Source organism: Schistocerca cancellata, unplaced genomic scaffold, assembly GCF_023864275.1.
Source record: "Schistocerca cancellata isolate TAMUIC-IGC-003103 unplaced genomic scaffold, iqSchCanc2.1 HiC_scaffold_304, whole genome shotgun sequence".
Lineage (NCBI taxonomy): Eukaryota > Metazoa > Arthropoda > Insecta > Orthoptera > Acrididae > Schistocerca > Schistocerca cancellata.
Genome location: NW_026046322.1, coordinates 1 through 5000, shown reverse-complemented (window position 1 = coordinate 5000; position 5000 = coordinate 1). Strand labels below are relative to the sequence as shown.

Genomic DNA, 5000 nt, shown 5'->3' with positions numbered 1-5000 from the left:
TCCAGCGTTCTGTGTCCAACGGCCTCACGGCCGATGGGCGTCGTACGGCTCCACACCGGAGCGGACAGGCACTCGGGCGAAAGTCATTCAAAACCGGCGCCAGGCGCCAGGTGCCGCAGGCCAGCCGCTCCAGAGCTTCAGCGCTCGTACCACACAACATTTTGTCCGTTAGTTTTGAGAGGCACGCGTGGTTCCGCACGCGGCGCACGGCTGCTGCCGTACAGGTAGCGTGTTTGCGCGACACGACACGCACATCGAAAGACATGCAGTCTAGTCGGTAATGATCCTTCCGCAGGTTCACCTACGGAAACCTTGTTACGACTTTTACTTCCTCTAAATGATCAAGTTTGGTCATCTTTCGGTAGCATCGGCAACGACAGAGTCGATGCCGCGTACCAGTCCGAAGACCTCACTAAATCATTCAATCGGTAGTAGCGACGGGCGGTGTGTACAAAGGGCAGGGACGTAATCAACGCGAGCTTATGACTCGCGCTTACTGGGAATTCCTCGTTCATGGGGAACAATTGCAAGCCCCAATCCCTAGCACGAAGGAGGTTCAGCGGGTTACCCCGACCTTTCGGCCTAGGAAGACACGCTGATTCCTTCAGTGTAGCGCGCGTGCGGCCCAGAACATCTAAGGGCATCACAGACCTGTTATTGCTCAATCTCGTGCGGCTAGAAGCCGCCTGTCCCTCTAAGAAGAAAAGTAATCGCTGACAGCACGAAGGATGTCACGCGACTAGTTAGCAGGCTAGAGTCTCGTTCGTTATCGGAATTAACCAGACAAATCGCTCCACCAACTAAGAACGGCCCTGCACCACCACCCACCGAATCAAGAAAGAGCTATCAATCTGTCAATCCTTCCGGTGTCCGGGCCTGGTGAGGTTTCCCGTGTTGAGTCAAATTAAGCCGCAGGCTCCACTCCTGGTGGTGCCCTTCCGTCAATTCCTTTAAGTTTCAGCTTTGCAACCATACTTCCCCCGGAACCCAAAAGCTTTGGTTTCCCGGAGGCTGCCCGCCGAGTCATCGGAGGAACTGCGGCGGATCGCTGGCTGGCATCGTTTATGGTTAGAACTAGGGCGGTATCTGATCGCCTTCGAACCTCTAACTTTCGTTCTTGATTAATGAAAACATACTTGGCAAATGCTTTCGCTTCTGTTCGTCTTGCGACGATCCAAGAATTTCACCTCTAACGTCGCAATACGAATGCCCCCGCCTGTCCCTATTAATCATTACCTCGGGTTCCGAAAACCAACAAAATAGAACCGAGGTCCTATTCCATTATTCCATGCACACAGTATTCAGGCGGGCTTGCCTGCTTTAAGCACTCTAATTTGTTCAAAGTAAACGTGCCGGCCCACCCAGACACTCAATAAAGAGCACCTTGGTAGGATTTCAACGGGGTCCGCCTCGGGACGCACGAACACGCACGAGGCGGTCGCACGCCTTCGGCTCGCCCCACCGGCAGGACGTCCCACGATACATGCCAGTTAAACACCGACGGGCGGTGAACCAACAGCGTGGGACACAAATCCAACTACGAGCTTTTTACCGCAACAACTTTAATATACGCTATTGGAGCTGGAATTACCGCGGCTGCTGGCACCAGACTTGCCTCCAATAGATACTCGTTAAAGGATTTAAAGTGTACTCATTCCGATTACGGGGCCTCGGATGAGTCCCGTATCGTTATTTTTCGTCACTACCTCCCCGTGCCGGGAGTGGGTAATTTGCGCGCCTGCTGCCTTCCTTGGATGTGGTAGCCGTTTCTCAGGCTCCCTCTCCGGAATCGAACCCTGATTCCCCGTTACCCGTTACAACCATGGTAGGCGCAGAACCTACCATCGACAGTTGATAAGGCAGACATTTGAAAGATGCGTCGCCGGTACGAGGACCGTGCGATCAGCCCAAAGTTATTCAGAGTCACCAAGGCAAACGGACCGGACGAGCCGACCGATTGGTTTTGATCTAATAAAAGCGTCCCTTCCATCTCTGGTCGGGACTCTGTTTGCATGTATTAGCTCTAGAATTACCACAGTTATCCAAGTAACGTGGGTACGATCTAAGGAACCATAACTGATTTAATGAGCCATTCGCGGTTTCACCTTAATGCGGCTTGTACTGAGACATGCATGGCTTAATCTTTGAGACAAGCATATGACTACTGGCAGGATCAACCAGGGAGCTGCGTCAACTAGAGCTGAGCAGCCGGCCGCCCGGGAGTGTGTCCCAGGGGCCCGCGCGAACACGCAAGCGTCCGCTCAATTATTCTGCAAACAGGAGGAGGCTGAGCTCCCCTGCACAATACACCTCGAAACCCTCTCAGGTCCCGGCGGCGCGCAGCGCCGTCCTAAGTACTTGGTCGGGTTCGAGAGAGGCGCAATCGCCCGGAGTTAGGCGAGTAGACGCTTTAGGTGCGACCACCCGTGCTCCCAACTGAGCTTGCCGCTGCCGACAGAGGCCCGGGAGCGTGCTGTCGTGGCATTGCCGGCGGGAGACAACACGCGCCACCTACGGTGACCGGCAGCTCCAACGCCAGCGCCACAGAAGGGCAAAGGCCCCACGTGGGTGCCGAAGCGAACTCTCCCAGCACAGCGCACGTGCCAACACGTCTGCACAACTGCGATACAAACCACCAGCGAGAACCGCTGGGGCGACCGAGCAGCAGACGGCGTCGCGGCGCCGAGTGCCGGGCGGCGGCGCATCCTCAACGCACACAGTCCTCAGTCGGACCAGCACACTGCAGATGTCCACCGCGCTTCGCACCGGGCCCGCGAGGACCCACTTTGGCCGCCCGGCGCCGCGCGCAGGGTGCCCCGGCGCGCAGCTGCGCCGCCTGCCGCGTCCGTCGGCCGGCGCGCCTGCCACTGGGCGCCCCCACCAGCCGGCTGTAGCGCGTGCGCCCACGCACCGCGCGGCCAGCACGCCGGGCGGCCCCCCCCTCACCGGCCGGGGACGGTCCCACCCAGCCACCGCCGCGTATCGCTTCACACACAGATTTGCCCTTACTGATTTACCTCCAGCAACAACAACCGCACCACAATGGGTTTACCAGTTGTTCATTTGCGTTGCGTCACGTCACCAGCAAACGTAGACGTCCATCCCAGTTTGCAAATGCAACGATTATTGCATACCTGTCTGTTAGGTGTCACGACACACTACGTCTGCCCACATACACGCAACAAAATGTGCACGACTAGAGAACACGTGGGAGGTGGCCCCCTACGTATGCGATGTCCATTACGAGACGACTGTCAACCAGCATCTGTACCATGTCGCAGATGTGGAACGCGGTGCACCATGCTATCACACTGTGTGAGAAGAGACGACTACGTTTGAATACACGCGCCACTACATCAACAGACGGCTCATGCTGATCGCCATCCAGGGCGTCCGTTACTCCCACACGTCTTCTATGGCGTACCACACTGCAATGTAGCTGTTATGGGGAGACGGCACGTGGCTGAGTGCACAACATTTGGACCGTATGGTTCGCTGTTGTTGGGCGCAGTCGTACGGTCACACATGTGCCACAGCGTATCATTCAGTACATACGGACCTATGTGCAGTACAATGTGAGGATTAAGCTTACGATATCAGCGGGACAGTGGACACAGGCCGTACCACGACGTAGACTGAGCGCTTCGACATGCGAATGCCAGTGAACAGCTGCGAAGGGCATTGAACACGCAAGCACCTGAACGACCAGCGTGCGAAGGCAGGGTGGAGGGGGGGGGGCGATGTACATCCTGCAGTTGTCCACATTACAGTGTACAGCGGGAGCATGTAAAAAGTAAGCAACACTTGCGAAGTGTTCAACATGAAACGACACACAAGAGGGTGGGCGGTGCGAGTAGCGAACTATATTCAGAGGGTTGTGGTTAGACAACACTAGATTTAATGTAACGTGTCATATGCCAATTACAGAGCAGGTTAAGGCACAACGTGGGTTAGGTTAAGGCACAACGTGGGTTAGGTTAAGGCACAACGTGGGTTAGGTAAGGCACAACGTGGGTTAGGTTAAGGCACAACGTGGGTTAGGTTAAGGCACAACGTGGGTTAGGTTAAGCACAACGTGGGTTAGGTTAAGGCACAACGTGGGTTAGGTTAAGGCACAACGTGGGTTAGGTTAAGGCACAACGTGGGTTAGGTTAAGGCACAACGTGGGTTAGGTTAAGGCACAACGTGGTTAGGTAAGGCACAACGTGGGTTAGGTTAAGGCACAACGTGGGTTAGGTTAAGGCACAACGTGGGTTAGGTTAAGGCACAACGTGGGTTAGGTTAAGGCACAACGTGGGTTAGGTTAAGGCACAACGTGGGTTACGTTAAGGCACAACGTGGGTTACGTTAAGGCACAACGTGGGTTACGTTAAGGCACAACGTGGGTTACGTTAAGGCACAACGTGGGTTACGTTAAGCACAACGTGTGTTAGGTTAAGGCACAACGTGGGTTAGGTTAAGGCACAACGTGGGTTAGGTTAAGGCACAACGTGGGTTAGGTTAAGGCACAACGTGGGTTAGGTTAAGGCACAACGTGGTTACGTTAAGGCACAACGTGGGTTACGTTAAGGCACAACGTGGGTTACGTTAAGGCACAACGTGGGTTACGTTAAGGCACAACGTGTGTTAGGTTAAGGCACAACGTGGGTTAGGTTAAGGCACAACGTGGGTTAGGTTAAGGCACAACGTGGGTTAGGTTAAGACACAAATTGCGTTACAAATTGCGTTACATTGCGGTACAAATTGCGTTACATTGCGGTACAAATTGCGTTTACATTGCGGTACAAATTGCGTTACAAATTTGGTTAGGTTAAGGTGCAAAATGGGTTGGATTACAGTACACAACATGGTAAGAGATAGTGTGTTTGGGGGGGGGGGGGGGGCAGGTTCGTTGGTAGTGATCATTGTAAGTGAATGTCTGAGGCAGCGTCAGTATGTCACAGCAGTTCTGTCTCGTCAGGATGCGCTTTTCGCTCGTTGACTGGAGGCGCGCCGCGTCT

General features: G+C 54.6%; 1 non-coding gene across 1 annotated transcript; it reads right to left on the bottom strand.

Annotated features, from left to right (window-relative positions):
- Positions 1-278: 278 nt before the first annotated feature.
- LOC126114297 (small subunit ribosomal RNA) lies at positions 279-2184 on the bottom strand. The gene has a single exon (XR_007525143.1). It is a non-coding gene; the product is annotated as a small subunit ribosomal RNA (ribosomal RNA).
- Between the last annotated feature and the right edge of the window lie 2816 nt (positions 2185-5000).